At 38.8% G+C, this 23,140-nt stretch overlaps 1 long non-coding RNA gene across 3 annotated transcripts in view; it reads right to left on the bottom strand.

Annotated features, from left to right (window-relative positions):
- Positions 1 to 23,140, bottom strand: part of LOC122553757 (uncharacterized) — a 253,146-nt gene that overhangs the window by 115,646 nt on the left and 114,360 nt on the right. For 2 of the 3 annotated variants that reach the window (XR_015757952.1, XR_006312836.2), the window contains 2 exons: positions 16,514 to 16,591; positions 9,222 to 12,663 (listed from right to left, as the gene is read on the bottom strand). This is a non-coding gene — a long non-coding RNA (uncharacterized LOC122553757). Of the gene's footprint in view, positions 1 to 9,221; positions 12,664 to 16,513; positions 16,592 to 23,140 lie in introns of those variants that run through there. The other variant, XR_015757953.1, reaches the window with a different exon arrangement.

Genomic DNA, 23,140 nt, shown 5'->3' with positions numbered 1-23,140 from the left:
TTCTTCCCTGTTGAGTATGCGCTGCCTTGTCAGGTACTCTGAGACATATTCTTCACACAGAATAAGCACAACAGAAACAGTAACAAGGTAACTATTTTGAGAAATGGATCTCATGCAAAGATACTAATTTACATATATGCTAGAGTTAGTCTCATTAAGGGCATGCAATGATATATATATATAAAGCAACAATGCAAATGATTCCACCCTTTTTGAATGTAAATTGATTTTACAGGTTTCCACCTACATTTGTGAGGGTAACAAGGAAATTCTTATGCCCGTCAGAATGGGTTCTATACTGCAGTCTGGTACAGTTATTTTGTTACTTGAAGAAGTTATGGATGTGCTTTTGCAACAGTACTTTACACAAGGTATCACGTGCATATAATGCCAGTAGCTGAGGTAAATGATGGCCTGGAGTTTGCAGTTGTGATGACTATGAAACGGTCAGTTGCTGTGAATCTGACAGCAACCTCGGAGGTCCTCAAGAGTGCAGTTAAACACTGAAATCCAGAAGCTTCTGAGAGCGATTCCCTGCTCCTCCACAGATGATGCTGTTGAAGTTCCCATAAACAGTTATCTTTTGGAAATTGCTGACTGACAAGAATGTCATCTTTTACACTGTAAATCAAAATTTCTGGGTGGCATGGTGGCCCAGTGGTTAGCACTGCTACCTCACAGCGCCAGGGACCTGGGTTCAATTCCTGCCTCGGGCGACTGTCTGTGTGGAGTTTGCACATTCTCCCCGTGTCTGCGTGGGTTTCCTCTGGGTGCTCCGGTTTCCTCCCCCAGTCCAAAAATGTGCAGGTCAGGTGAATTGGCCGTGCTAAATAGCCCGTAGTGTTAGGTGCATTAGTCAGAGGGGAACGGCTCTAGGCGGTTTGCTCTTCGCAGAGTTGGTGTGGACTTGTTGGGTCAAAGGGCCTGTTTCCACATTGTAGGAAATCTAATCATTTACTGCAGCCCCCACCCCCAATAATCTCTTGTTAATGAGGCGTATGTGGATTTTTAATTGCGCATTGAAGCATAACTGCTGTTGAACAATATCTTTATTGTAGTGCTGCTTTGTTCCACAATATGGTAAGAATTCATTAATTTATTAATAATTTTAGAAGCTTGTATTAATACATCTAATATATATGCATCATTTTCATTACAAAGGGTTCAATTAAAAGTGAATGATAATCATTACATTTTACTTCCTGTTTTATTGCCTAAGAATTCTACATTGGAAATGGCTTACATCCTGCTTGATGACTTTACTGTTGCTGATGCTTGGAGATCCCAAGACTTGGTGTCAGACTCAAATTAATGTTGGGAAAAAGACTGAGCCGAGACTGACTGTAAAATCTGGCTTTAAATTATTTTAATTAGTTATATAAATTACGTTAGCCTGAAAAATCTACTTTTACGTTTATTTTCGACATGTGTGCCAATACAAGTGACCTCCTTATCCTAAGAATTGCTGTTGTATGAAATAATGTTTGAAACATCTGGGTAGGTCTAAGCTGTTAACACTAATTTATATAATTACAGTCCATCAAATGTCAAATAATCCTTATATCAAGCAGATGAGAGGAAAACGTTATGAACATGACCCATTCAGAATTCTGACGAATGAATAAGGTGCACTTCAGAAAATAAGGCTTTTAAATATCTATCAGGTATCAAAACTACCTTATTTATAACCTGTGGCAAGAGACTCACTGCAAGAATTTGATCCTGAACCTTGTTGTGGCTATTGTTTCATTACCCCAACAAAGAAAGTTGACAAACCCTAGTTCAACTTCTCAGATATAATGTAAACAAATGACTGATGGGTTATAATAATGTATGTAAGGAACTATTGTTCCTTATGAGCTGTTTGAGCTCTGTGCATCATGTAAAGTTTTCAATGGTAACCCCCAGGCAAACTACCTAATGCTGGTCTCACCTTTCAAAAAACATCAAAGACGACCATTACTATGAAGTCACAATAAAACACACATAATCATCTCTAAAGTAGCTTTTGTGTACACTTTAAAATCAGGTAATATATTGACTTTGTAAAAGTTCTAAAGCCAATAGGCTGCTCTGTTGACCTTTAAATTCTCCACCCATGAAAACTGAACTCGGTCTTGCAAGTTTTGACAAAAAAACTTTCACTCCACATTACAAATGTCAATTTATTGACAGTTTGATGAAAGATATAGAAGGAAGTATTATTGTCGTCAAAATGTACAAAGGAATTTACAGTATATCATTGGCGATCATATTTCTTCGAGCGCAGCATCTCACTGGAACTTAATGTTTGAAAGAAATTCCAGAGTATGTATTTAATTTCAAAAAGTTCCTTGAATCAGTGAAAGGAAGATGACACTGAAAGACTTGTTTTAACAAATACAGTCAATGGTTTCAAAAATATGCTTTAAAAAGAGGATTCTACAAAAAGACCATCCAATGTTCAAGACATTCTGATGTATATTGCAGGGGAAATGTTAAATTTAAGTTTTCTTCAGTAGCTATTTGAGCAGAGATGCTTTTGACAATGCTGATACAATTATCAATACAATGCATTTTGATGGCCACTGACTAGACTCATGCGACAGATCATTCATACAGGTAGCCATTCAACTTGCACCTAAACCAGTTGAAAGGAACAAAATTAAAATTTGCATTTAACGTTATTCTCCAACAGACTCCCTTGAAAGTCGAAATGCCAGAGGTATTGCTCCTCAGTTATGTGCCGCAAAGATGGTCTTATTGCTGCAGACTCAGTTGATATGAGCTTGCTTACACCCCGCCCTCCTTTGTTCATTTCCTCCAGCAGCTGAACATATCAGCATGTGACTTAAAGGTCTCCTCCTCATCCTTCTGCACCAATGCTGGATATTCACAACTTAAAATTCAAAGCTTTTAATCCAAATTTACACCCAAGATGTGGCTAATGTAAACTAAGTTTCTCTCCCTCAGAATTTTACCTTTCATATAAGTGTATTGATTACATGTTTTAAAAACATGCATCAAGTAAGATATCCACAATTTGTAACTATTTCATTTTTGACATATTGCACTTGATAATGACCAAGGTAATATTTTCTCTTCTGTATCCCTGCTTTGAGGAGTTTTTTTATTGATTGACTTGTGGGACATGAGCATCGTTGGCTGGCCAGCATTTATTGCCCATCCCCAGTTGCCCTTGAGCCGGTGGTGGCAACCAGCCTTCTTGAACTGCTATTGGCACATGATGGAGGGAGGGAATTCCAGGATTTGAACCTGGTGACAATGAAGGAACAGCTAAAGATTTCCAAGTCAGAAAGGTGAATGGCTTGGAGAGGAACTTGGCGAGGTGGTGGTGCTCTGCAAGTAGTTATGGATTTGGAAGATGCTGTCTTAGGATCTTTGGTGAATTTCTGCAATGGCTCTTGTAGATAGTACACACTTCTGTGAATGAGTGTCAGTCAGGGAAGGAGTGGAAGCTTGTGGATGTGGTGTCAGTCAAACAGAATCCTTTGTCCTGGATGGTGTCAAGCTTCTTAAGCGTTGTTGTCAGTCATAACAATAAAAGCCGAAAAAAGTCAAGAGGTCAGGCAGCATCTAGGGAGTAAAACAGAGTTAATGCTTCTTATCAGTAACCTTACTCTGTTTCGTTTGGCAGATAATGCGTGACCTACTGAGTTTTTACAGTTTTTGTTATGGCTCATTTCAGATTTACAGCATCTGCACTATTTTGCTTTTGTCTGAGGAATGAAGCTTTATTTTCTGAATGACAAAAGGCTTCCCCAAAAAATCACTCTCCTCAGAGCTTTATTGAAAATAAATCGCTGGCACTGAAATTGAAAATGAATTGAATTTTATCATGAAGCCTCAAAGACATCCTGAGCACTTGTTTTTTTTTCCTGTTTCTCCAATTACGAGAAAAAGTGGCTGCTGTGACATTCTGACCATTTATTCAGCCAAACATCACCGCAGTGAAAACTGCATCGCTCAGTCTGAAATTTGGATTTTGCAATTTAATTTGAAGATGTATATTGATCTCTTCTAGCAAAAAAGAACTCGTTAAGACCTCTTCTCAATTGACTGTATCTATGTTCTTTTTTGCAGAGGCTGCAATATTAAAGTTCCATTAATTAAGCGGAGTAGAACCTTATTGGGGTCTGCGTGATATGGGCTATGCAAGTTGTGTGGCAGAATCAGGAAAGTGTGTGAAGTGCATCTTGATGCTGAGATCATCCTGCCACATCTTCAAAGCTTTGCACAAGGAGAGTGGCAACTTTCATGCCACTCCCAGTGAGTTGCCAACTGATGGTTCTTAAGGTCCTTGTTGAGTACCCAACTCACCTCATTAATATTTCAGTAGTAACCTTACTAGACTCACCCAACAATGCAGATATCATGTAAACCCAATATGGAAATCAGAGTGGGTGCTCGGCAGGTTGAACTCACCACTCACTCCAAATGACTTCCATGTTGGACGCTGGGCACCAGCATCTCAGAGAATACTCTGGGAAGATCAGCCTATTGATTAGCTCGTTGTGTGGGGCAGGGATCAGCAGCATGATAACAATTCTCTGATTGGATCCTGGATGGTGGACAGCACATGTGTGAAAAATACAACACAAAAATACCTCTATGATCTAAAAAGATGCTATCTATCTCTCCTTGCTGAGACATAACAACAAACTGAAAGAAGACTATCTATTATTAGTCACTATTTAACTCAAAGCTGTGACTGACAGCCTGAACAATTAATGTGTCAACTGTCTTATGTACATAGCAAGGAACTGAAAAGAGTTGAAAGGATTATGCTGATCGAAGATCATAAAGACTCAGAAGAAACAAAAAATATACCTTGTTGTACCCTGTGGACTGGTGCTATTGAACTGTTTCCCTTAATATTTTGTTCTCCACTCATAACATTTACGTATTATCCTTTATGTCTGTTTGCATGTGTATGTGGGTTTAAGAAGGTTTAGAATTATAAGCTGATTATTCACATTTTTTTGCCTGTAGGTAGAATGGATTTATTTGTAATAAATAGTAGTTTGATGTGAAGTGTAGAAACCTGGTCAGTTTTCTCTGTTACCTGCATTTATCAGACAGAAGACACAGGCACTTTGAATAATTCAATTAAATCTTGAACTGTTGTGATGCCTCTGAGAATAGTGGAGCTCGAATTATACTAATTTCTTAAGTAAGTCATGATCATTATGAAAACTATCCAATAAGTTTTGTGATTTACACTAGAGATACAAAACTGTGTTCTGTTGACTTTTTTTCTCTCATACTTGTGTCTTGTCTGTCTCTGTGTGTCTGTTGTACATGTGTGGGAATTTATAAGAGATCAATTTTAAGGTATATCGTTATAACTTAAAACTTCCTTCTTCGCTTTCATTGCTGTAAGTTAAAAAAATTAGTTTGGTTACAACAAAAGAAGTATCACAAAAATCCTAATACTTCTTTTAACCTGAATCAGACAGACAGTCAGGCAAATTGAACTTTAATAATTTACTTAAATTTTCAACACTGCAGCAACTCAGATCAGGAGGACTCAATAGCAACATATTCTCCTAAGTGAGTCTTGACAGGGTATTTGGGCAAGTCTGAGAAAGACGGACTGAGGAAATTACAGTCTTAAAAGAGATATTGGAGTGTAGTGAAACCTAAATTAGTTGGATAGGACAGTCAGGACAGTTCTTGTTTGCTTTACAAGGCATGGAACAATCGCTAAGAAACTACAAGAGACACTTCATAGGATGTTTGGAACTTAAATTTGTACTTAAAATGTGTGTTTATTTTGTAATCATTCTGCACAATATGTTGTCATTTTGCATGTTTTTGTTTTGTTTGTCTTTACACATATTTTATTGATTCTGGAGTTCAGTTTGGCTCAGTTATCTGGGTGGCTCATTTGCAATACAAAGTTTGACAATGCCATGGATTCGGTTCCCATTTCAGTTGAGGTTACCGTGAAGAATGTTCCTTCGTAACATACCCCTTTCCTGAGGTATGGTGACCCTCAGGTTAAACAATCACCAGTCATCTTTTTCTAATGAGAGTAGCAGCCCTATGGTCTGGTAAGACTATGGCAACTTTATCTTTAGTTATTTTGGAAAGAAACAATGGTATCTGTTATATGGTAGGATCCAGGGGAATGTTTGAGACCAAATGTATATTCGCAAAATGTATTAAGGGATAATCAGGAGAGACCTTGACTGTACATACAGATATATGTGTGTGAACAAGTAATCCATGGAGTTAGAGTTTGACAATATCATGTAAATTGAAGTAAAACTGACTAGAAAAATATACTCCTGGACTGTACCAAACCACCCTTTTGATACAGTCATAGAATCCTACAACACGGAGACAGGCCCTTTGGCCCAAACTGGTCCATGCTAACCAAAATGTCAATCCACGCTAATCCTATTTCCCTGCACTTGTCCCATGTCCTTCTAAACCATTCCTATCCATGCATTGTCCAAATGTCTTTTAAATGTTGTTAATTTATCCATCTCAATCACTTCTGCTGGCAACTCATTCCATATGCACACCACCCTCTGTATAAAAAAAGCTGCCCCTCAGGTTCTCTTTTATTCCTTCCTCTCTCCACTCATACTGATGCCCTCTAGTCCTTGATTCCCCAAACCCTGGGAAAAAGACTGAGTGCATTCACCCTAACCATGCCTCTCATGATCTTATACACTTCTATAAGATCCCACCAAAATCCCCTACGCTCTAAAGAAAGAAATCCTAGCTTGTCCAATCTCTTCCTATAACTCAGTCCCTTGAGTCCTGACAACATCCTTGTCAATTTCTTCTGCACTCTTTCTAGTTTAATAACATCCATCCTATAACAAGGTGACCAAACTGAACACAATTCTCCAAGTGCGGCCTAGCCCTGTACAACTGCAATATAACTTCCTAACTTCTATACTCAATACCCTAACTGATGAAGGCCCGTGTGCCAAAAGCCTTCTTCACAGCCCTGTCTACCTGTGACTCCACTTTCAGAGAACCACGCACCAAACTTCATGGTCCCTCTGTTCTATTACACTCCTTAAGGCCCTATCATTCACCATGAAATTCCTGCCTTGATTTGATTTTCCAAAATGCAAGACCTCACACTTATCTATATTCAACTCCATTTTCCATTTCTTGGCCCGCTTCCCCAGCTGATCAATGTTCTGCTGCAATTCCTGATAACCTTCCTCACTGTCCACGATACCACCTATTTTAGTGTCATCAGCAAACGTATTAACCACGCTTTATACATTCTCATCCAAATCACTGATATAGATAACAAACAGTAATGGGCCCAGCACTGTCTCCTGAAGCACTCCACTAGTCATAGGCTGCCAGTCCAACAAGCATCCTTCCACTCTGCTTCCTACAATCAAGCCAATTTTGTATCCAATTTGTCAGCTCTCCATGGATTCCATGTGATGTAACCTTCCTCAGCAGCCCGTGGAACCTTATCAAAGGCCTTATTGTAATCCATATAGACTATGTCTATCACCCTGCCCTCATCAACCTTCCTGGTTACTTCATCAAAGAACTTGAACAAATTTGTGAGGCATGATCTCCCACTCACAAAGTCATGCTGACTACTCTTAATCAAACCCTGTTTCTCCAAATGCATGTGTATCTTATCTCAGAATCTTCTTAAGTAACTTACCCACCGCCGATGTTAGCCTCACTGATGTTTAGTTTGCAGGTTTTTCTTTGCAACCCTTCTTGTATAAAGGCACATGTGCCACCCTCCAAGCTTCTGAGTCCTCACCTGTGGCTCTGATGATGCAAAAATATCAGCCAGGGCTCCCACAATTTCTTTTCTAGCCTATTGCAGTGTTCTTAGATATATCTGGTCAGGATCAGAAGACTTGGTATTTTAACCATTTTTAATTGCCAAGTTACTAATAGGGCACAGTAGCCTGTGAGCTTGATGTTCCTAGTTGTTTTGACCCCTTTCCATAGAAAAGGTTGAAATAAAGACTTGTATTTATTTAATGCTTTTCATGGCCACAGAATATCTCAAATCTTTCATAGCCAATGATGTACCTTTGAACTATAGTCACTGTTATAATACAGAATTTACTGTTGTCACGAAAACTCTACAACACAACTGAGTGGAACCTTGCAAAAGTGCTGATGAACAAGTACTATTCATCAAGGCTAAAGGACAAGATACTAAAACCCTGAAAATGGTTCAACAGATTCCTGATAAAGGGCTTTTGCCCGAAACATTGATTTTCCTGCTCCTCGGATGCTGCCTGACCTGCTGTGCTTTTCCAGAACCACTCTAATCCGGGGTCTTACAGTGGTCTACATGGTTACAAATAGTATGGAAAGTCTATTTAAAATTAAACCACATGCTAATTTTGACGTGCAGGCGCAGATGAGGGGTTCACAGAAGGGCAATTAATTGTGTGATTGGAAACTAGGTCCAAATCACCGACTTCTATATTTTTACTAATGTGTTCAAAGCAGTATGTGAGCAGGAGAGATAGGTTATCAATTTTAATAGATTAATTGCTGAATTACAGTGATATTTACTTGGCATTTTATACAAGTCCATGAGTTTTCCGGGCTTCTTGATACTCACTTAAAAGAGCAAAGTGAGATCAGAACACAGCAGCAATTCAGGGAACTAAAGTAATGACAAGGAACCATGCCAATACGTTTTAAAACCGCACAACTTCTTTCCACTGATATCCCAGCCCCGTACTTTGAAGCTCTGGAGGTTACTTTTGCAGTTTATATTCTCTTCCTTTCAGTCTCAAAATGATGACCAAGGTGATGAATAGCTGGAGCAGCAGCAACATCCTGCTCTTCCCAGATCTGAGGCAGGATAGGAGAGAGGGGACCCGCAGCAAGATTCTCACCTTCTATCTGTAGGAGGGAAAGGAGAAACACACAAATGGTTGGATAAATGCTTGAAGGGAAATAATTTATCGGTGTATGGGGAAAGTTCAGAGAAGTGGGCATTAGTTGGATTATTTTAGCCCCCAGCCATCGTCATTGTTGTCTCATTTCATGAATGAGAGTAATGCAGAATATAGTTGTGGAGAATGTGTTGCTGGAAAAGCGCAGCAGGTCAGGCAGCATCCAGGGAACAGGAGAATCGACGTTTTGGGCATAAGCCCTTCTTCATTCTCCTGTTCCCTGGATGCTGCCTGACCTGCTGCGCTTTTCCAGCAACACATTTTCAGCTCTGATCTCCAGCATCTGCAGACCTCACTTTCTCCCCATAGTTGTGGAGAATGACTAGGAGAGGGAGGCATCATATTGCACAACCTGATGTGAGAGCGATGGATGGACAGATAGGAATTGCATACACAAAATGGATTAAATGTACTTGGAAGGTAGGTTTATGTGAGGAATGATGTACCAGAAAAAGGTTGAAAAGGTCAGAATAAGGGGGTAGAAGTGATCGACTCATCAGAATGTAGGAGAAAATGCTGCTATATTCACCTTTCTTGCCCAAATAATTCAAACACTGTTAGCATTGAAACTATGGGCATGCACCACACTCCTATTTCCCAACACATGGGCAACCTCCAGGGCCACCTTCTTTGTTTAACCAGCAAATGTCTTCATCCTGCTGATGGGGAAGCAGATCTCCCAGCAGCCTCTAGAATCACCTTCAGCAAGACAACATAAATGTCAGAACTCTGCTCTGCCTGTTGCTTATGTTCTGTTCCAACTACAAAGTTCACATTGTAAACCTAGACTTTTCCTTAAAATTTGGGGCTGAAATCAGTTCACATGGGTGATCATCACTCCTACCCATGATAACAAACTTTAAAAAAGCTTAAATAATTTGGTATTGTAAAGCAGTAGCATTGCTGTCAGGAATGTTGCATCTACTTTCAGATTTACTACCTGCCAAACCAAAGATGGCAAACGTGTGACAAAATTCAGGTGGCTTTCTCCACACAAATAATAACAAAAACATTCATATGGTGCCTTTATCATAAAGTACGGAAGCACTATTAACAAAATTTGACACTAAACTGTTTTAAGGAAGTATATGGAGAGTTGACCAAAAGTTTGAATAAATAGCTACATTTTAAGGAACATCTGAAAGGAGGGCATAGAGTGGAATTGAAATATGTGGTGACTTAGGAAGCTGAGTTCAGAGTTTTGGACCTTAGGAACTGATGCTAATTATGAAGCAATTAAAATCAGACATGTTCAAACAGAGAATTGAAGGAGTATGTAGAGCAGCCAACACTTAGAATGGGATAAGAGTTGGAATGAAATCTTTGAGTCACTTAATTAGATAGTGATGAGAACTCTTTGGGATGATTAGGGATGCATGACCAATATGAATCAGATAACCTCCGGAACTTGTATCTATCTTGTCATCTGAAAAATGTGTTGCTGGAAAAGCGCAGCAGGTCAGGCAGCATCCAAGGAGCAGGAGAATCGACGTTTCGGGCATAAGCCCTTCTTCAGGAAACATTTTTCAGCTCTGATCTCCAGCATCTGCAGTCCTCACTTTCTCCTAATCTATCTTGTCATCTACTTAGAATGAGAACTCTATGGAATCTAAAAGCAATATCAGAAGTTTATACAAAGACACCTGCTTCCAAGTCTGAAATCTGGCCCAGAAATTTTGTTTGGGACTTAGATATTGATTTGAGATTTCTCATGATACAATATATTGATAGCTTTAAAAGGTATAGGCAATGACCCTGCTCAGATCTACAGGAGAATTTCATACAGATGCAAATGTTGTAATCCTGGCAAAACTGGATAGGAATTTTGTGTTTTGTTTTCAATTTCAGAGGCTGAGGGGTGACCTTATAGAGGTTTACAAAATTATGAGGGGCATGGATAGGGTAAATAGACAACGTCTTTTCCCTGGGGTCAGGGAGTCCAGAACTAGAGTGCATAGGTTTAGGGTGAGAGGGGAAAGATATAAAAGAGACCTACGGGGCAACTTTTTCACGCAGAGGGTGGTTCGTGTATGGAATGAGCTGCCAGAGGAAGTGGTGGAGGCTGGTACAATTGCAATATTTAAGAGGCATTTGGATGGGTATATGAATAGGAAGGGTTTGGTGGGATATGGGCCGGGTGCTGGCAGGTGGGACTAGATTGGGTTGGGATATCTGGTCGGCATGGACGGTTTGGACTGAAGGGTCTGTTTCCATGCTGTACATCTCTATGACTCTATGACTCTAAGTTGTCCTGTCGCTGGGAAGTGTAAAATCTTCTGGAGTAACAGCTCTTAAATAGCTATGGACTACAGTAAAATAGGTAGTTTTGAAGACAGGAGTGATGAAAAGTAACTATTCATTATGATACAGAGATAAGTAGATAAAACTGCTTCCTTTGATATGGAGTTAATGGTACGTTTTCCTGCAGAGTTGTACCGGAGCTGATCCCATTTAGACTGAATGTCAGAAGCCAGCCAAATACCAGTTTCAACTTCTGAGTCAATAGAGTCTATAAAGTCACAGCTGCCAAGGAAATAAAAACATGGCAGTATCAGGTTCAGATTGGTATATCCTCACTTTTGCACTTCTATTTGAGAGGCACATAAACCACTGCACAAACTTAAAGTTTAAAGGCTCTACTTTAGTGTTTTGGAGGTGTGTTGAAACATCATGTTTCCCCCTTTTTAAGAGTCTGTTTTTGACCAAAGGTGCTTCTAACCTGTTTAGAAACATTAGGCATAGCTGCAGAGGGAAACTCTGAAAGCCATCTGACTTTTTCTTCTCCTTATAAATAGTAAATCAACCATGTAAACATCAAAATAAAAGCATCAGAAGACTATGTAAATAATGGTCACTGGCATACCTAACTGCTGCTGTCATCAGACACAACAACAGCACTCCTCAACCGCAAATTCTTTATGAAAGTCATGGGGTCAAAATGAATAGTCTTGTGCCAGCAATGGTACGACTTATAGTCAATGGCTCATGCAGAGGGAAAATGCTGAAGATGCTGCCGTTGCAAATCTAGTGTTTGTAATTCCCTGAATCATTTGTGGATTGGAGATTGTTGCTTCAAAAGATGCGGCAACATGAAAGTTTCATTGCAACTTTAATGTCTAAGTGAGGAACTGATTCAAAAATCAGATTGTGGACACAAATTATTATGCAACAGATGGTATCATTTCAGGTGATGGCACTATTTCTGATTAAGGGCTTATGCCCGAAACGTCGACTTTCCTGCTCCTTGGATGCTGCCTGGCCTGCTCTGCTTTTCCAGTGCCACACTTTTTGACCTCAATTTCTTTATCAGCATGTCCTGTGAAGCAAAGTTGACAAATCTGGATCTGTCTTGCAAGTCTGGACAAGTAATATTTGTTTTGGTTTCAAGATTTCTCCACCTGAACTCTATTGGTGTCTTGTGATATCCTCTTCCACAGCATCACTTTGCAACACATTTAGAACAGCATTGAATACTCAAATCACCTGACATCAAAGAAACAGCAAAAATGTTGATACAGTGAACCTAACATTGCAGATGACTTTCACCTCGGCAAGTAGGTTTGTGAGATGTTCCAAATCTTGTAAGACAGCCTTTAAAAAAGGATGTAAAGTTTCATCCGCAAAATTAGTACAATTGTATACCCAATTCTGCAACTGTTGCGTGCAGAGAATCCATCAAGTGGTACAGACTATTGCAAATTTCACCCCGAACGTTTCGTATCTTAGTTCAATGTTGGGGCTGTGAGAAAAGAAAGAGAAGTTAAGCCTCAACTACAGAAACATTTCTGAAATAGCTGATAAAGCAGAATAAATAAACCCAAGACAACAACTGTAATAGTCATTTACTTTATATTAGATTACTTTTTTTTAAGATTAGATTACTTACAGTGTGGAAACAGGCCCTTTGGCCCAACAAGTCCACACCAACCCACCACCTACCCCTAACACTGCAGGCAGTTTAGCATGGCCAATTCACCTGACCTGCACATCTTTGGACTGTGGGAGGAAACCCACACAGACACGGGGAGAATGTGCAAACTCCACACAGTGGGTCGCCTGAGCCGGGAATTGAACTCGGGTCTCTGGCGTTGTGAGGTAGCAGTGCTAACCACTGTGCCACTAGTGCCACCCACAAAACTTACTTAACAGGTGTCAGCCTCTATCACATTAATGAACATAATTAATGGTCATAAATTTCCACTTTTACGATTAATCTAAAATTTCATATGATTTTAGGTTTTTCATATTCTATTTATTATGTCCAGCTGCTATCAAAAAATATTAAAGTTATTAGCACAATTCTGGGAAAGCAGCTAGGGTCACACTAATTGATCATTAGAAATTCTAAATTACCTAATGGCTCATAGGAAATTCCCTTAAAAGTGCATGAACACCATGAACAGGTGTGCCATAGGGAATATACATTGCTTTAATATTTACTTTTAATTTAGAATTTGGGAATGACAGATAAGGACATACAATACGAGGCAAGGACTGATTAGGAGTAGTCAGCATGGTTTTGTGAGAGGGAATATGTTTCTCACAAAATTGATTGATTTTTTTGAGGATGTGACCAAGATGATAGAGAAGAGCAGAGCATTGTATGCTGTCTTTCTGGACTTAAGAAGACCTTTGACAAAGTTCCACATGACAGACTGGTTAGTAAAGTCAGATCACATCGGATTAAGAGAGAGCTTGCCAACTGAATACAAATTGGCTTGATGATCAGGGACAATAGATTGGTGGTGTAGGGTTGTTTCTTTCGGACTGGAGGCCTATGACTATTGGTGTTATGTAGGGATTGGGTCTACTTTTGTTTGCCATTTATATCAATAATTTGGATAGTAATATAGGAAGCATGGTTAGTAAGTTTGCAAATGACACCAAAATTGGTCGTATAATAGAGCATGTGGAAGGTTATCGATGATTACAAAGGGGTCTTGATCAATTGGGCCATGGAGGTTTAATTTAGGTAAATGTGAAGTGATGCGTTTTGGTAAGATGAACAAGGACAGGACTTAAACTGTAAATGGCAAGGCCCTGGGGAGTGTTGTTGAACAGAGAGACCTAGGGGTTTGGGGGCATAGTTCCTTGAAAGTTGCATCATAGGTAGTCAGGGTGGTAACAAAGGCATTTAGCGACGGCATGCAGTGATACAGGACATTGATAACGCCATTTATGAGGAGTACTGTGTACAGTCTGGTCACCCTGTTTTAGAAGGATATTCTTCGATTTGAAAGAGTGCAGAAAAGATTTACAAGGATGTTACCAGGACTGGAGGATTTGAGTTATAAGGTGAGGCTGGACAGGCTGGGACTGTTTCAGTTGAACGTAGAAGATTCAGGGGTAACCTTATAGAGGTTTGTAAAATCACAAGGGTCATAGATAATGTGAGAAACCAAAGTCTTTTCTCAAAAGTGGGGGCAAGTTCAAAACTGGAGGGCAAAATTTTATGGTGACATGAAAAAGATTTAAAGGAGACCTGAACAGCAGCTTTTTCACGCAGAGGGTAGTTTGTATGTGGAATGAACTGTCAGAGGAAATGGTAAATGCAAGTACAGTTACACCATTTAAAAGATATTTAGATAGGTACATGAATGGGAAAGGTTTAGAGCGATATGGGCCAAATGCAGGTAAATGGGACTAGTTTAGTTTAGAAAACATGGTTGGCATGGACAAGTTAAACTGAAGGGTCTGTTTCTGTGCTGTATGGTTCTATGACTCTATAACTCAATGACAAACCTTACATTGGCTTGCTGCTCCAAATACTTGCAGCAAACGTTGACAATAAATAGCCAACAGAAGATCTGCATTCTCTCCCCACCCTTCCTGCCCTTAACAATACAGATTTTAAAATCCCTTCTAATCTTTACCATTTACAGGTCACACTGTCTTTAACGATTCATGTTCACATTAGTTAACAGCAAGTAATTAACAATGAACAGCTTTTCAGACTAAAAAAAACTTATTTGATCATATTGGAAAGCTGCATAACAATGCACAAAAATAGCTTTTGTTTTACTCACACAATGGATGATCTGTTATTTTGCAAAGGCAAAGAAGAATTTATTCCAGATAGATGGTTTGAAATTGATTTGATGCTAACCTATTTCTTCCCACTCTCCTGTTGTTTATTTGCTAAACAGAGATGACTGCGTCATGTTTGAGAGAGAAAGGAAGCATTTCTACAGAACAAGGGGAGGTGATGGCCTAGTGGTATTATCACTACACTGTTAATCCAGAGATCCACGTAATGGTCCAGGAACCCTGGTTCAAATCCTGCCATGGCAGATGGTGGCACTTGAATTCAATAAAAATCTAGAATTATGATTCTCATGATGACCACAAAACCGCTGTCGCTTGTCAGAAAAGCCTATCTGGTTCACTAATGTCCTTTAGGGAAGGAAACTGCTGTCTTTACTAGGTCTGACCTATATATGTGACTCTATAGCCCTCTGGAAAATGAGGGATGGGCAATAAATGTTGGCCAAGCCAAGGATGCCCTCATCCCGTGAATTAATAAAAAAAACTCAAAGAAATAAATCACTTGTATTGACATAATGCATTCAAACCATGCATTAGACACCAATGTTCCATACATCAACTTACCTCACTGTAAATTGTAACACTTTATTGATTTTTAAATTCAAGCTTGTGAGGACTTATTAAAATTATGGACCTGCCAACCTTCTCTATTAAGATGAACTTGATGATATGCCACCAATATAAGCAGCATTTACTTTTGTTTAACCTTGCATTGAATTTCAGTTCACTTTGACTTTATTCCCACTGACAAAATATATTTTTGAATTTCAATAGCTTGTACTATTTTACATATACCATATAATTGCTTAAATTACTTAGGACATGGGGGAAACACAAAAATTAACTTGAGGAATGCTGTATTTTCTGAACAAGCTATAGCACAGGAACTATGAATTACAAGAAGATCAGGGTTAAAGTTTATGTAAAGAATAAAAGCTAGTGAGCCAAAATTTGAATTGAATCATTATGAATTATAAACCATGCAACAAGTTATTATATTTCAATGATGAAAAAGGGACAATAAATGAACATATTGGTCTGATGTTTGCGGTAATAATAACCATGAGATCAATAAGGAATAAATTGACAATAATTTCAGGCACCTGCACATGAACAGTTAAATGTTGGAAATCCCAATTCTGTCGTTTTCAGAAGATATGCCATACCAATGTCTCAGCAAGAGATTCAGCATCCACATACATAGGACTTATGCTGTTAATTGATGAGAGGTCAGCAAAAATAGGGAAAAAAATTATCTTCAAAGCTTGATGCAAGTATTTGCTTTTTAATAACTACCCCTTGAAGAAGAGTCTAAATTGCTCACAACATTATTACAATATTTGGAAGGTTTTATTTCAACAGATTACTCTTTGGCATTGTGTCAATGCCAGGAATCACCTAAACAAGAATGTTAAGCATCCTAGAAGAACTGAGTGTCATCATATGTCCCATGGCGGGTGTGCTGATTCAGGGATTCACTCAGACAGAACATGATGCCAGAGGGTGAGCTGTGCAGTAAAACCTGCAGGAAGAAGGACACTCACCCAAAAAGAAAGAAATTCTCACAGCCAATTGTCAAGCTCCTTGACCTTTTGTGAATGCACTGGCGTCAGAGTTGATCCCTGGAAGACAAGAATCACTAAAGAGTTAACAGTTTGTCAGAATATGTGGGAGCTCAAGAAATTCAGAATAAACCAAGTAAGCTCAGATATTCATCGTCCAACCTAGTTGTCATTAATGAGCTATTATGTCAATTGTTATGGCGAGACAATAAATGTTGCTGGGAGGAACCACAAATCTTTTGAGAAAAATCCATAAGATTTTGATATCATTTAATACTTTAGCTAACTTTGACATCGAGCTATCCACTATCATTTTTGCAGATGCAACTTCTACAGACTAGGAGTTGTATTCTTTCAAATTGAGATGGATGGAAAGCATGGACCAGTTACAATGCATTTATTCACTGACAAAGACTAAGCAGAAATATGTTGTGATAGAAAAAGAAGAATTAGCTGCTACAAAGGCTTGTTAAAAGTTTGCACTCTATGTTTGTGGTCTTCACTTCAAGAAAGACAGACCACAAAACCTTAATTTTAATTCTTTCATTCTAAGATGTCAGCTAGGAAGCCTCCCAGAGTACAATGATTCAGCTGAAGAATGATGTGGTTTGATGCAAAGACACAATACGTCCTGGCAAAACAGGTCACAAATGATTTATCCCATAACTCAGTAAAGGATCCTGCTTGAACAAGGAGATTTGGAAACTTTTACTTTGATAACAGCCACAAATGTACCAGACCTCAAACCAAGAGATCTAGTTTGGATTTAATACTAAGTTCATTATGAGCAAACACTGGATTATGCACTGTATCCATATTTCTATCTCATTTAAACAGAAAGTGGTACTGTGCAGCATACATACATACATTAATTTCTGCACAGAAGAAACCTCTATACAGCCAAAATAGTTGTTTCGACCAGGGATGCTGCATTCTTCAAGCGATCCAGATGATGGTCTGATTGCTGACTTTGAATTATCTGTCAATTCTCACTTCATTCAGGAGACCACGCATGACTGAAATTCCCAACACCACAGAAGAAACAGAAACTATGTTCAGGTAGTCCAGAGAAAGAGCTACAGAAAATGTTCCTTTAAAAAGGAAAACAGGTAGAATTCATGATTCAGGGGAGTGGGGCAGATGTAATGGAGAGAGTTCAGTCAGATTGTGTGACAGATCTAATACGTTATCACAGAAAGTGATGTAATGCCATGCCATATGATTTTGAGCTCTTGCATTCTTGTGGTCAGCTGAAACTACAGAAAGATATTTCTTAAATAAAATTCTTGTTTGTCTTACCCCATCAAACATCACATGTATTCTTTAGCAGTGCAATGAGGCTAAGAATATGATAGATCACAAAGTAACTTGATTTTCTAATTTTCACATTTAACTGCAAGTTGCTTTGTGTTGTCGAAAAACATGAGAACTAAGAGCAGCAGCAGAAAACTCCACTTGTCAAGCACTGCTCTGCCATTAAATACAATCATGGATTTTCTGCTATAGAGTCATAGAGATGTACAGCACAGCAACTGGAGAAGGGACAATTTTAGATCTAGCATTGGATGATGAGAAAAAGGTTAATTAATATTTCTGTGATAAAGGGAACATAACAAGAAATAATGTTATATTGAGTTTGCCATGATTTCGGTAAGCCCAAAGCTAAAGTTTGATTAATGACTCTATGCAGGTTGGAGAATGTAAATTGGCTAAGGAAGATTGAAATTCCAGATTAAAAGGAATGGTAATTGAAGATCAGTGTTAGATCGGAGTGGTGCTGGAACAGCATCCGAGGAGCAGGAAAATCGACGTTTCGGGCAAAAGCTTTCATCAGGAAGGGCTTTTGCCCGAAACGTCGATTTTCCTGCTCCTCGGATGCTGCCTGACCTGCTGTGCTTTTCCAGCATCACTCTGATCTAAACACTGGTTTCCAGCATCTGCAGTCCTCACTTTTGTCTAATTGAAGATCAGTGGCATTTAAAAAAAATGTATAGAAGCAAAATATTGTGGATGGAAATTTGACACTAGAACAGATAGTGCTGGATATTCTAACTAGGTCTGGCATACTAAGAGCAAGAAAACAACGATAATGTTTCAGGTCTGTGACTTTTCCCCAGAAATAAGAATACTTTACAATGCCATAGTTTTGAGCAAGTGAAAGCGGCGAGTGTGGCAAATAAAACAAAACAGTACAGTGAAGGCCAGGAAAAAGTAGTGCATGGCCAAAAGAATAATAATGAAACTTGAACAAGTAAAGAAAAAAGAAGGCATGTCTGGAAGTGGTGTGAATGTCAGAATCTTGAAGATCTTCTATCCAAAAGCAAAGAAAATAAAATAAGAAAGGAACAAGAGAAAATTTTAAAAAAGCAAAGGTAAATGAAACAATTCGAGGGCAGTGGTTACAATCCCCATTAGACACCATTGACTGGCTTCCCGCACTTAATTAAAATAACTATTTATTACAAATAAATTTATTACAAGTAAACTCAAACTATCAAGATACAACTCTAATAATTAAACCTCAACCCCATTCTTTAAAATACGCATGCACACCCCACCACCATCACCACCCCCACCTCCCCAAAATATGGGTCTTATGAATGGATGAGAAAAAGTGGAAAACACATAATTCAAAAGCACCATTCTACAGGCTTAGGTGGGGTGCCCATTTTTCCTCTCAAGATCTACTGTTTTTTTAAAGTCCTTCCTTCCAGATTCATTCTTTGTTGAAGGGGGCACAGGGATTTTTCACATTAATTGTTTAGTTTCACAATCACTGGTTCAAGGCACCAGCTTACAGTACAAGGTAGAGGAGAATACTTCACCAGGCTTGGTGCAGAGAGGTAGAAACTCTGCTTCTTCCAGTCTGAAAACCTTTCTGCGGCTGTATCATTCGCACAAGAACCAATCAGAGACTTGCCACTAGGCTGATGAACTTTGTCATCTACTAGTAACAACGGCACAAACCAATCAACTACCTGATATCAGTTGAATTTCACTCTGCACATACAACATACCTCTTTATCTCACCTCCTACACTTGCCTGCAAAGCAACAGTGTAAACACAACTCACAAAGATTCCCACGGATTTGTTTTAAAAAGTGTCAAAATTCCATCCCTAGTCCTTGGTTTTCAAAACAGTCTGCAGCCAAAAATAATTAAAACTAAAATGATGCGGTCTTTACAAGCTTTTCCCTGATATCATTGAAAACTTTAGTTAAAGTCACAGTATAGTAAGCAGACACACAGTTCTCCATAATCTTACTTAAGACATTATGCATTTATGATTCCCATTGTCTAACATTCTAGAAATACTTCCTCGTTATATTTTAAGTCAGAGATTCTATATTTTTCATATTTTTGTTGAAAGTGATTTACTCCAAATTATACAATTGTTCATTAAACTTTGCACTGATTTAACTTAACAAATTCGGACTTGCAGGATAACATATCCAATACTGAATAATATCTGTAGTTCACCATATTTATTTAAACTTCTATGGTATTTCAACAAGAGGTGTTAAAAGATAAACCTCTGTGAAAAATGTGCATAATTACTTATAATGTGAAGCATCATTATTGCTATCTGTTTACCCAAAGCAATCACTAGTGAATTTACCACTGTCTCTGCTGTGTTATTACATCTATTTCCACCTGTAGCTGAGAAGCTAATCTATGTAAATTTTCTGCTCCGATCTCCCTGCCTGTATCAGCACACAGATGAGTGCCAAAGTTGAGATAAACTAATAGCTGCAATGTTTTCTCTTTCATATTGATGTATTGAAATAAATTGAATAATAATTTTTAAAATATCAAAATAAAATTATAAAACACAGTGCATAGCTAGTTGCACGGCAGTTTTACAAAGTAGACAACATAAATAGCACCATTCACTGGAGAATAAAATAGTAATTTTCTGGAACAGGTTGTTCTTTCACAATCCCAGTCTAAATCTCTCCAGGATCATTTTATAATGATAGCTTCAGGTAAGCTAAGACCACCTTGATTCATAGTAACATGGGAAGCAAATATGACTGTCATTTTTGCGCTAAACAGTTAGCTTAAAAGGTGGCTGTACTTCCTAGCATTAGTCACTCAAAAGTTGATTCCTAAACATTTGCTATTATTTTGAGGATAGTTCATTATCTATTAGTCACACTAAGATTGGCATTACCACACATTAAGGCAGGTCCTCTAACATCTAACACTTCTCAGCTGAAGTTGTGTTTCAACGCAATATCACTCATCACGATCATACTGTCAATCAAAATGTTCAGAAAGGTATGCAAGTTCTTAAAATGATATTTAGATTTAAAGAGATGTGAAAATTAAAACTAAATACAATTATTTCAAATCAACATTAACGCTCATTTTATGAATGTGCATTTTGTTGAAACTGTCAAAATAATGATTCTCCTTAAATCAATCCAGCTTAGATGTTATCACAGAATCCCTACAGTGTGGAATCAGGCCATTTGGCCCAACAAGTCTACACCAACCCTCTGAAGAGTAACCCACCCAGACCCATTCCCCTACTACTCGACATTCCCCCTGACTAATACACCTAACCTACACATCCCTGAACACTATGGGCAATTTAGCATGGCCAATTCACCTAACCTGCACATCTTTGGATCATGGGAGGAAACTGGACGAAACCCACAGGTTAGTTTAAAACACCATTTTTAAAATCCCATATTGGGATTTTGGAATAATGGGGAATTAACATTCTTTTGGAACACCAGGGGGTTAACTCGGTGACATATTGACTATTCTTGGCTGTTGAGTATAATTCCAAATTTGGTGCATCAATCAGAATTTGGAGCACATCTTCCCCTTTCCCAATAAGAGTCCAAGTTGAAGAATCTTTGGCAAGGAATTATTTTCTGAAATACCTTCCAAAGCATACCTGAATAAGCCATCTTTTCAAACAAAACTTCAACGATACTGGAAAAGTGGAAACTTAGATTTACCAACCTGAGGGATTGTGTTGAGGGAGCATTTGCTTAAGTTAAGGACATTCCAGTACATGTAAGAATATGGAATAACTCTCAATCTTTTCATATATGTTGTCTATGTATACATAGAAGTGTGTCAGCACATGAGGTGAACTATTTAAAATGCCAAACTTTTGATCCCATACCTTACTCTAGGTCACAGCCACGGATTGAATAGCACAAGGTCATTCTGAGTAAAATTTATATGCAGGAACTTTACCCTGTGTTCTTGGTACACCATTCTGGAGGGGCAAGAGGACAATGCAGCTGTTTCAATTCTTAGCTGTTTCAGACTTGCTTACTTCTCAGTTGTTACAAGTCAAGTTTCCTCTTTTCTTATGCGTACTGGACTTTCTGTTCTGTTGACTATCATATCCTTAAATTATATGAAACCTGCTCACTCTAGTTTAACGTTACAAAACTTTTCAACATTAAAAGCCATTAAAAGTCTAATTATAACAAGTAAAATGGTCTCGCGGCTGGAGGTGAGAACGGGAGAAGACAGCCGAGGGAGGGCTGACAGGAGCAGGAACAGGCTGCAAGGTGGTAAGAGCAAGCAGCCTGGATCAGTATGGGACTGAGGTCGAACCCTTGTGAGCAGTGAGAGACCAGCATGGCTAGGCATTTATGGACTGTGGTTGTCAAATTGTTAAATGTGTTTTTGCGTTTTCCTTATTTGTCTGCTTTGTAACTAAGATTCTGTATCGAGGTACTTTTGTATCCATGATAGCACTGTAAGTGGCAGCTTGTAAACTTTGTGAGTACGAGACAATAAACAGAATTTAATTCAAAACATACTTCAATACCAATGGAATCGATTTGACATAGTTGTACAACAATAAGTTACAAACTCGTATAGTAATGTAAAAACTTTCCAAAGTGCTTTACAGTAATGTTATAAAAAAGATGATTGGAATCAGGAGGGGCAACTAAAAGAGCAAAGAGCTAGGTTCCAAGGAGGGTCTTAAAGAAATAAAGGGAGTTGGAGAGGGCTTACAATGGGAATTTTACAGCACGAGGAATAAGTGGCTGAAGGCAGCCTGACAGTGTTGAAGAAAAAAGTGTAGGGGCGAGGATATGCGAGAAACAAGGAACTGCATAATTTGGGAGGGTGGAGGGAGGCTCTTAAAACTGGAGAAAATTAGAAAAATGGGAGAAGCAAAAGTATATAAATTACAGACATGGGGGAGTAGATGTCAATGATGTAATAAGGAGAGTATGGGTTAGCTGGAGATGATGCAGGATGGTACAGTGGAGCACGGTGGCTCAGTGGTTAGCACTGCTGCCTCACAGCACCAGGGACCCAGGTTCGATCCCAGCCTTGGGTGACTGTCCATGTGGAGTTTGCACATTCTCCCCGTGTCTCTGTGGGTTTTCTCTGGGCGCTCTGGTTTCCTCACATAATCCAAAGATGTGCAGGTCAGGTGAATTGGCCACGCTAAATTGCCCATAGTGTTAGATGCATTAGTCAGAGGGAAATGGGTCAGTGTGGACTTGTTGGGCCGAACAGCCTATTTCCACATTGTAGGGAATCTAATTAGCAGCGCAAGGCTGAATTTTGCAGAGGACTGGATTATTGACATCAGGTACATTTGAAGAACCCAAACTTACT

The sequence above is a fragment of the Chiloscyllium plagiosum genome, unplaced genomic scaffold, assembly GCF_037043375.1.
Source record: "Chiloscyllium plagiosum isolate Xiang-an unplaced genomic scaffold, Cpla_swu_hap1 HiC_scaffold_8, whole genome shotgun sequence".
NCBI lineage: Eukaryota > Metazoa > Chordata > Chondrichthyes > Orectolobiformes > Hemiscylliidae > Chiloscyllium > Chiloscyllium plagiosum.
The sequence above is the reverse complement of the archived record's forward strand: the minus strand, read 5'-3'. Positions and strand labels throughout refer to the sequence as shown.